Source organism: Triticum dicoccoides, chromosome 3A, assembly GCF_002162155.2.
Source record: "Triticum dicoccoides isolate Atlit2015 ecotype Zavitan chromosome 3A, WEW_v2.0, whole genome shotgun sequence".
In the NCBI taxonomy this organism is placed as follows: domain Eukaryota; kingdom Viridiplantae; phylum Streptophyta; class Magnoliopsida; order Poales; family Poaceae; genus Triticum; species Triticum dicoccoides.
Window position 1 is genome coordinate 383,776,007 of NC_041384.1, and position 10,065 is coordinate 383,786,071.

The 10,065-nt window shown below is 49.4% G+C and overlaps 1 pseudogene; it reads left to right on the top strand.

Moving 5' to 3' along the window:
• Positions 1-7,427: 7,427 nt before the first annotated feature.
• Positions 7,428-9,754, top strand: LOC119272317 (annotated as a pseudogene).
• Positions 9,755-10,065: the final 311 nt, after the last annotated feature.

The window sequence follows — 10,065 nt, forward strand, 5'->3', positions numbered from 1 at the left end:
GCCTCAGAAGCAGAGCAAGAAATAAAGACAAGAATCGAACGCTTACGGGTCGTCGCCAGTGAGCTCAAGCGGCCTCCGGCCAAATTTGAAGCCTGAAAGCCGGCTGGAAGGGTCAACCTCGGGAAGCTTGGAGGCGGAAGGTGCATCTACGGTCCGCCCCGGGGACGGGGGAGACCTGCGGGAGATCAGCCCGGTCCTATCCTTCTTCGGGATCGGGGGTGAGCTCCCGCCGTCCTGCTTGTCATTGTCCTCGTTGTTGTCTTCGTCGTCATCCTCGTCGTCATCGCTTGGAGAGAGGCGGAGAACGCGGGACCTACGCCGGGGGAGGGGAGCCCTCGACTCTCCGTCAGTCGCCTCGGAGTCAGGCCCTTTTTCCTGCTCCCCTCCTTCCTCCTCTTCGCTGGAGTCGTCGGAGGGCACGTCCACCGGTTCCTCGGGAGTTTCCATGGGCACGGGCCCATCCCCGTTGAAGACGGGCATGGACTCCACTACTTGCTCCCAGTCGTCACGGAGGAACAAGGGCGTAGGAGCGCCCGCCAACCTCGCCACATCTCCCCCGACCAGAGATTGGAGGACCGCAGCCAGATCTCCGTCGGCTAAGGCCGCGGGGCTCGGACGGGGCCTCCACATCGCAAGTGAGTACTGCCGAAGCGGAGCCAGCTGGTGCTCCAGGAATTCCCTCAGCAATGACGCGCCGGTCAGCTTCGCCGCCGCCATATTGGCCAGTCTCAGAGCCGCGTCCATCTTCTCCAACATCAGCTTAGCGTAGGGGTCCGTGAGCTCCGCTCGACCCCAATTGCTGGAGCTCGTGGGCTGCCCCGTGGGCAAGATCAGCCGAGGGTGGATGCGCCCAGCATTCACCAAGACCCACTTGCTCCTGAAGCCCTCAATCCTTTTCCCGGGGTTCGAAATGACAATGGCGCCACCGTACGCGAGGAAGCTCGCGCACGCGGAAGCAGTACCATGAGAGGTCCGGAGGTAGAAGTAGTGGCGCAGCAAGGCCATTGAGGGCTGCACCCCTGTGTGAGCCTCGCAGTAATAGGCGAAGATTGCCAGGAGAAGGACGGAGTTGGGGTGGAGATGCAGGGCTTGTAGCTTATAGTGGCGGAGGACAGAGAAGAAGAACTCGGAGAAGGGAGGCACCAGGCCTGCAGCAATGGCACTTACGAAGAGAGGATAGAAGGTGCTCCCTTGACCCTCAAGGGTGGCAGAGCCGGCTTTAAACACCTTCGCCCTGTTGATGCCCCGTGCCGTCGCCATCCGGCGCAACCGGGCAAGGCTTGCCTCCAACACGTTCGGCGGGTCCAGGGAAGACGAGTACCAAGCGACGGCCGGGGGCTGACGAGGCGCCATGGCTTCCTAGGTCACATGGTCGGAGTGGATCTGGAAATTTTGGAGGAAGGAGAGGCGCAAGAAAGGGGATCTGAGCAGCAACCGGGGAAAGCAAGAAGCAAAGCCTAGGTGGATGCCGCTCCTTTGTCAACTCGCGCGGTTGCTAGGGCGCCCACGTCCAACCAACCGCCACGCGCCGCCCAAGGCCGCAGGCTGTTAGGGGCGGCGGAGCTTCGCTCTTGCTCTTCCGCCTCCCTGCACGGCCAAGTCCGGGCGCTCCTTGGGCCCGGGGGCTACTGTCGGCGTTCTGGGAATGGGGGTCCTCAGACTTGCCTGCCTGCGGCCTGCGGCGTGGCTCAAAGGGGGGCCCAGCGCGGCCCATCTTCACCAACACAAACCCAAGACCCTCGCGAGGGGCCAAGCCTCGCGGGGCGGACGATGCGGAGCTTCCTTAGGCACGGCCTCGTCAGCCTGGCTCACGAGGAGGCGAAGAGACCAAGGTGGGGTACCTCACGAGGTGCCCGTGACGCAAGCCATGATGACCAAGGGCGCCAGGCGGGTGCCAGCCCGCGCAGTGTCCTCCTTTCCTCTTTGGTGCAAAGGGGGCAAGCGCAGCCGCGGAGTACCGAGGCATCGGGCAAAGGTTGCCATTTCGGTGCAACGAGACCAAGGCCAGGAGGACTACGAGACGGAGGTCACCGTGGAGCGCAAGACGGCATCATCACCAGAGCTTTGCGCAGGCGAAGACTACTTTTGTCAGGATAGCTGATACTAGCTGCCCCCCTTCAAATTAGCCCGCCATTGTTGGCTCCCTTCCCGCTCGATATTTGGGAAGAGGACCAGGGCCTCTATAAATAGGACCAGCCACCCACAGAGCAAAGGGGGGTTCGAAGGAGAGAGAGGGATCGAAGGATAAAAAGATTAGGTAGAGAGAGAGAGAGAGAGAGAGAAGTGTGACTGAGCTCCTCCCAGCAGTTCATCGCCCCAGCCAAGAACAGACCCTCACGAGGCTGTTCTTCCTTGTATTGTTCATCATCATCAGCCCAAGAGGCAATCCACCACACCACACACTGGAGTAGGGTATTACACCACAACGGTGGCCTGAACCAGTATAAACCCTGTGTCTCTCGTGTTGTTCTTTCCATAGTTTAGATCTTAGCTAGACGGAGGGGTGCAGGTAGGTAGGAGGCGAAATCTCCGCGCGCACCCCAGTGTTCGAACCTCAAGGGTCTGCCGGAACCCGAAATCCGACAACCTTGTCGGAGGAATCTGTGGGCATTGTGCTTCAATGCTGTATTGGTGGTCTAGCATCTGGTTTCAAGGTCGTTCGTTTAGGTGATCAACGATTTCGGTTTTCTCTTGCTTCTAACAAGGTTGGCCATTTCATCTATCATCTTAAGGACAAAATATGGCCCGACTTTGTATGCCATTTTCAACTTTTCTGGCCTAATGTCCATGACTACTCTGCTGATGATGAATGTTGGCATGCTGATGAACGAATTGCTGAGGTTGCCCCACGTTCTTCTTTGGCCATTAGTTCCAAGGGATTATTTTTAACGGATGATCATGGACAGAGCTCGTCATCTCTCCGTTTTGGTTGCTCACCGGAGATTCTTACTCCGGCGACCAGTGCAGGCACCCCACAGGGTCTGATGAGTTTTGGTAATTCCAATCACATTCAATGCAATGAAGATTCATCGGGCCTCAAAATTGGAAATTTCATTTTAATGAGGGACAAATTGGTCGTCAAGAATTTAATGATCGTCATCAATGCTCACAGAGGAATATTCGAATTGGCAGTTTTTCTCTCAATTTGTCCACCAATGATCGGGAATTTCGGCGTTTTGTTGGGCCTAGTTTTATGCTACACTACTGGAACTCAATTCCCACTTTCATTATACTTCATATCCTGGATTATTTGCGCTTCGGTTACACACCTCAGCATATAGCTACCATTTGGTCCTTGAAACACATTCCGCCTCTGGATTATATTTACAAAAGAATCAATAAATTTTCTAATTGTGATTTGTCGGGTCACTCAGCCAGTAACTGCCCTATGGATGAGGTTATTAATTCTGATGGATCACAGTCCGGCTCTTTGCTGGTTACCGCCCGGGAGCCTACTGGACAGGATGAGCCCACTAAACCTTCTGCTGATCGGGTCTGTGTCACGTGCGGTTCTTCTCAACACAATTTTTTTGATTGCCTGGCTTATTTTAAATGCTCGTCTTGTGGTAAATTGGGCCACACATCCTGGGCCTGTGGTTCTGCCCCATGTTTCATATGGAAGCCCAAGATTTCTAAGAATCGTCACACTGATTCCACACTTGGAAATAATCCCCTGCCTAGGCAGGAAAATAACGAATCTTATTTATCTCCGGCTAATGTTGATCCTTATCATCTTGGAGATGGTAAAATCTTTAATGCTGAGCCAGTATTGGCAAGTCCTGCTAGCAATCCAATCAATCAATCGCAGTTTACTTCTCTGACCAAACTTGCAATGAGCACTGGGGGACCAAGCGTGAGACCACCTAGGACCGTTCGATTCTCATCGTGTGGCCATCCGGGGCATGTCGCCACCTCCTGCCCAGCCAACCATAGGACTAAGGCGGGGGTTTGGGTTCCCAAGACCGCTGCCGATACGCATTTCACCTCCCAGCCCGCCCCCTCCCCTGCCTCGCTCCAAGCTCCTCCCTCTGCTCCCATGGCGAACTATCCGGTCAATGTCATCCCTTACCTCCCACAGGGTATGACCATTGAGCTCGGCCCCGCTGATCGGAAGGTGCGCGATGACATGGTGATCGGCTCCAACCCGCCGCCGCGGCACGACTTCCTTTCCATTGCTGAGGTTAACAGGTTCGTCCCGTTTCACCGCAAGGCAGATCTGCGCCACACCATAGAGGGCCTGCTTCACGACTCCAATTTCTTTCCAACTGAGGTAGATGACTATCCGCTTGGCATTGGCATTTTTGGGTTTGTGGATTCTGTGGTTAGAGATGCTGTTGTGGGCACAACTTTTGAGCTTGATGAGGATGAGGAAAACATGAACACAGTAGTTTCTTTTGTCCCGCATGATGCTACTATTAACATGCGCATGACTAGTTACGGGCCTCAGATTTGGATTTTATATGTTGGTTTTCCTCATGACTATCAGACCTCTCACTACATTCATAAGTCTGTTGATAAGTTTGGGGAGTTGATTACCTGGCATAGCCCGCGAGCGGACAGAAAGATTGTGCTGATCAAATGCCGTGTGATTAGCTTGCGTTTAGTGCCAAAGAGCTTTGTTATGCGTCAGATGGGTCGAGAGAGGCATAGCTGGACTGTTTGTGTTACAATGCTAAGAAGCAGTGACTGGAATGCTCACTTGCCCGAGGTCCCGCCGGCTGGAGAGGATCCACCACCGGAGGATGGTATTCCTCACCCCCTGTTTGGAGAGGGTCTCACTGCTGAACAACTTGCATAGAACACTACTGCTGAAGCTGCGCAGCAGCAAGGTGGGCAGCAGGATGTTCAGGCTAATGATGTACACTTTCAGGTTAACTGGGGGGAATGGCCTCCTTCTCCTCCTCAAGCTCCAGCAGCTCTGTACAACTTTCAGGGGTGGCTTGCTGCAGAAGGCTACAGGTGCAAGACGGGGTGATGCTTGTCAACAATCTTCAGGATAGCCCTGGAATGGCTTGGACTGATTCTATCTCTGCCTATACTAGCTCTAACTCAAGTGCCACTCTGTCTGACAGTTTTGTTATTGTGCCAACAAATGTTCTTCACTCCATGATGTCTGGATCTAGCTCTGCTATTGCCCCTGTTATGGCTACTGGAGATAACTCGCTGAATGTACCTGCTTTGACTGCTGCAGAAAATTCCAATGCTGTTGCTGTACCAACCATTGTCAACTCTTTGGCAATTGACCTCTCCCTCTCCTCGACGGGCTTGCATATTGAGATGACGTCCCAGGGAGATACTGTCTCCTCCATCCTGCTGAATCCTGGAATTCCTTTTGTCAGAATCAACACCTTCCTCACATCAGCTATAATGCCAATCATTGCTAGTTATGGCCCTTGGAGCACTGGACTTGGTTTCAAAAACAACATCATTGATGTCAGAGTGGTTCTCTCTGACGAGAGTGGATCTTTTGTGGTGTCCCAAGCTTCCATGACCACTCATCTTGCTTCCTCGGTCTCCAGTACTAACCTCTTGACTGATATGTCGGCTTGGTTGCTCCAAGACCAGGATACTGCTGTTACTGATGTGCCCAGGCTGGAAATGGCCTCAAGCATTGTCCCTGTGGCGCCAACTTCTGAATCTGTGGGTTTAGGACTTGTGCTTGAGAATCCACCCAGCTCTGCCATTTCGGGTCCTTCAGTGCCGTCGGATGAGGGTCCGGCAGACCTTGCTCTGCCACAAACTGCGGACTTGTCTGTTCCATCTGGTTATGCTTCAGCTGGGCGTCGCGAAAAGAATGTGGCTCCAGAGTGTGCCATTGTGCTGCGCAGGAGTGCTCGCTCGAACAAATATGATGGTTTCAAAGTGCCTTCTCTTGAGGACACGCCAACTAGAAAGTCCAAGGTCAAGCCAAGGACTGTGCCCTCTGCCTCATCTGCTATGATCTCCGACAACAATGAAGCCCCAACAGCTACTGCACCACCACCGCCTACTCCAATCCAGGTGATTCAGCACATTGGTACCAATCTCTGTGCCATCCCGGCTTCGGAGCTCTCGGAGGAAGCGCTCCTTTCTGACAAGGAGGCAGGACCATATTTGGCTTCGGCCTCGGTCTAACCTTTTATTTCTGCTATCACTACATTTTATTATGGTTCTGTCAGTTAATTGGAACGTTCTCTGCTGGAATGTCCGGGGTTTGAACTCTGATGCTAAACAGTTAGCCCTGACCACTGCCATAAATTCTAGTGGCTGTGCTGTGCTATGCTTGCAGGAAACAAAAATGGCCTCTTTTGATAATGCTTTCATTAAATCCTGCTATCCACGATGCTATGATAAATTTGCTTCTGTCCCCTCCCGGGGAGCCTCTGGTGGTCTCGTTACAATCTGGAACAGCTCCATCTTTCATGCAGATATTGTTTCTTCTAATGATTTCGCTCAAGTCATTAATTTCAAATCAATGCAATCCGCTCACCATTGGACTCTCGTGAATGTCTATGGACCTTGTCAAGGGGACCAAAGACTTGCATTCATTCAATGGCTTGACCAATTAAACATCCCTGGTAATGAAGATTGGTTGTTAGTTGGAGACTTTAATTTCATCAGAAGCCCGAACAATCGCAATGAACCAGGTGGTAATCTTAATGACATGATAACCTTTAATGATTTCATCTGCTCACAAGCCCTCATTGAATTACCTATTAAGGGTCGATCGTTCACCTGGAGCAACATGCAAACTGACCCCCTCTTAGATCAACTTGATTGGTTCTTTACTAGTGCAAATTGGACCAATTCCTTTCCCAAGACCATGGTTAAACCTCTAGGGAGACCAGTTTTGGATCACATACCTTGTGTTATCAATATTGAGACCTCCATCCCACGATCAAAGGTGTTTCGTTTTGAATCTTATTGGGTTCAGCATCATGGATTTCATGAGATTGTTCAGCAAGTTTGGGACAGGCCAATTCGGTCTGATAATATGGCCACGGTTCTTTGCAGAAAACTTAAGGCTCTTAGACATGCTCTTAAGGCTTGGAGCAAAGGGATTTCTAGACTTTCGATTGCCATTGAAAACTCCAATAAGGCACTTTTTGAACTGGATGAGTTGGAAAACAAATGCACACTCTCATTACCAGAAGCAAACTTTAGGAGGATTCTCAAGTCACATATTCTTCGCCCCCTATCCTATCAACAACAATATTGGAAAAAACATTGCACTATACGTTGGGTTAAATTCGGAGATGAGAATTCAAAATTCTTTTAAGCAATGGCTTCAGAACGGATGAGAATTAACAACATTGCCTCCCTAACCAATGATACGGGCATCACCATGGAGGATCATGATGGAAAAGAGGCACTCGTATTTAATACGTTCAAGCAAAGATTGGGTTTTGGCGTCACATCATGATATGAAATTCAACCTGGATAGAATTATGAAAAAGGTGGACGGGTTAAATGAGCTTACTGTTCCATTCACCACTGACGAGATTGACAGTGTTATTAAGCTCATGCCAGCCGATCGTGCACCTGGCCCGGATGGCTTCAATGGTGCGTTTCTGAAATCTTGTTGGCACATTATCAAGCATGACTTCTATAAGCTCTGCAACCAATTTTTTGATGGCAATGTCAATCTTGAAAGCATTAATGATGGTTTTATCACTTTAATACCCAAAAATAATGCCCCATCTTCAGTCAATGATTATAGACCGATCACTTTATTAAATTGATGCCTTAAAGTCATAACCAAGATACTTGCCAACCGCCTACAAAGAGTGATTCTGCGTATTATTCATCGAAACCAATATGGATTACTCAAAGGATGCACTATCCAAGATTGCCTTGCTTGGGCATTTGAATACATTTACCAATGCCAGGCCTCTAAGAAAGAAATTGTGTTACTCAAGATTGATTTTGCAAAGGCGTTCGACACTATTGATCATGCTGCCATGTTGACAATAATGAAGAATATGGGCTTCAATGACAAATGGCTTGGCTGGGTACAATGCATTTTTGGGTCTGGTGAATCAGCGGTTCTCTTAAATGGTGTACCTGGACGACAGTTCCATTGTAAATGCGGAGTCCGACAAGGTGATCCATTTTCTCCTCTGATGTTTGTATTGGCGGCTGATCTCTTACAAGCAACAATTAATGACACCTACACTAGAGGAGCAATCCAACTACCATTCCCCTCGACCAATCAAATGGATTACCCAGTCATTCAATACGCAGACGATACTATCCTAGCCATGCCAGCATGCACAACGCAAGCAGTGATCATCAAAGACATTCTCTCGGACTATGCAACATCTATTGGCCTCAAAGTAAACTTCCACAAGTCAACTTTGATACCAATTAACTGTCATGAAGACACGTACAACTACATTGCAACCATCTTCGGGTGTGTGGTGGGCAAAATGCCCTTCACATACGTCGGTTTGCCTATGGGGACAACCAAGCCAACTATGCTAGATCTTTTCCTCCTTGTCTGTCGGGTGGAACCCAGGCTTTCGGCTACCCTTAACATGATCTCCTATGGGGGAAAATTGTCCCTTCTCAACTCGGTCATCACCTCCCAAATCATCTTCGCTCTTTGTACTCTCAAGTTGCCAGCGAGCATTATTGAACTTCTGGATAAAATCAGACGCAAATGCTTATGGACCAAAAAAATGGAGAATGGTGATTCTTGTAACTCTCTGGCGGCTTGGGACATGGTCTGCCAACCCAAGGTTTCGGCGGCCTCGGAGTCATTAGCCTCAAAGTACAAAGCGATGCACTCCTTTTAAAATACCTTCACAAATTCTATAACAGATGGGACTTGCCTTGGGTGGATCTCATATGGAACACGTATTATAGCAACAAGATCCCCCATGCAGCTGACCCGTGCGGATCCTTTTGGTGGCGGGATGTCATGAGACTAATGCCCATCTACCGAGGGATTACCAAAGCCCAAGTCCACACGGGGAAGGACATACTCTTTTGGAAAGATCATTGGACGGATGGTATACTGGCAGAGACACATCCACAGGCTTTCTCTTTCGCCTCACAGGAGGATATTTCCGTTAGAGATTTCTTGGGCGCCATGACTTTACACGAAATGTTTCATCTGCCGCTCTCGGTTTAGGCGCATGCAGAGACTAGAGATCTTCAGAGTATTGTACGTGATATCCAACTGAATGATAGCCTCTCGGGGAATGATAGCTGGATCTGCACTTGGACGACCCAGACGTTCTCGGCCAACAAATATTATAACTTTTACTTCAGGGAGGTCCGAGCCCATCAAGCTTATACCTGGCTTTGGAAGTCTAAGGTTACAATGAAAATAACGATCTTTGGGTGGCTTCTCCTGTCCGACAAACTCAACACCAGAAACATGCTGAAGCGAAGACATTACAACATTGGCAATGACTATACTTGCCCCCTCTGCGATTCCAACGTGGAAGAAACGCTTGAACATCTGTTCTTCAGTTGTGCCTTCAGCAAAGACTGCTAGTCTGATATTGCCATAATTTGGAGCACTCAAGGTTCACGATTGGATTGGATAAGCACAACCAAGGATGCATGGAATAAGCCAATGTTCATGGCAATATTCCTACAAGCTAGATGGAGCATCTGGAAGGAACGAAATAATAAGGTTTTCAGAAGAATAACACCCACGAAAACATCCTGGATATCAAGGCTAAAAGAGGACCTCTCTCTCCTAACTCATAGGGTTGGAGAAAAACACACCTCATTTCTCACTTCCTTTATAGCTACTCTTTGATCTTCTCCTCCCCCCCCCCCATCCCCAAAGGGGCTGGCATGTACAAAATCATATGTAAATTCACTCATTCATTAATTTAATTACACAGTAGGAGACTCTCCTACTGTTTCAGGTGTCAAAAAAATAAGCAATGCCACTCTCAGAATTAATTAACTACTGAATTTTAGTTCAAAACTGCAACACTTGTTAGGAATGGTACTATCCTGCTTTGTAGTTCTTTCTACATGTTTAAGCAAGGTATTGTAAAGATAATGTCTCTGTTAAAATGAATCAGTTGCATTGTTTTAGGAATGGTACTTTTCTGCTTTGTC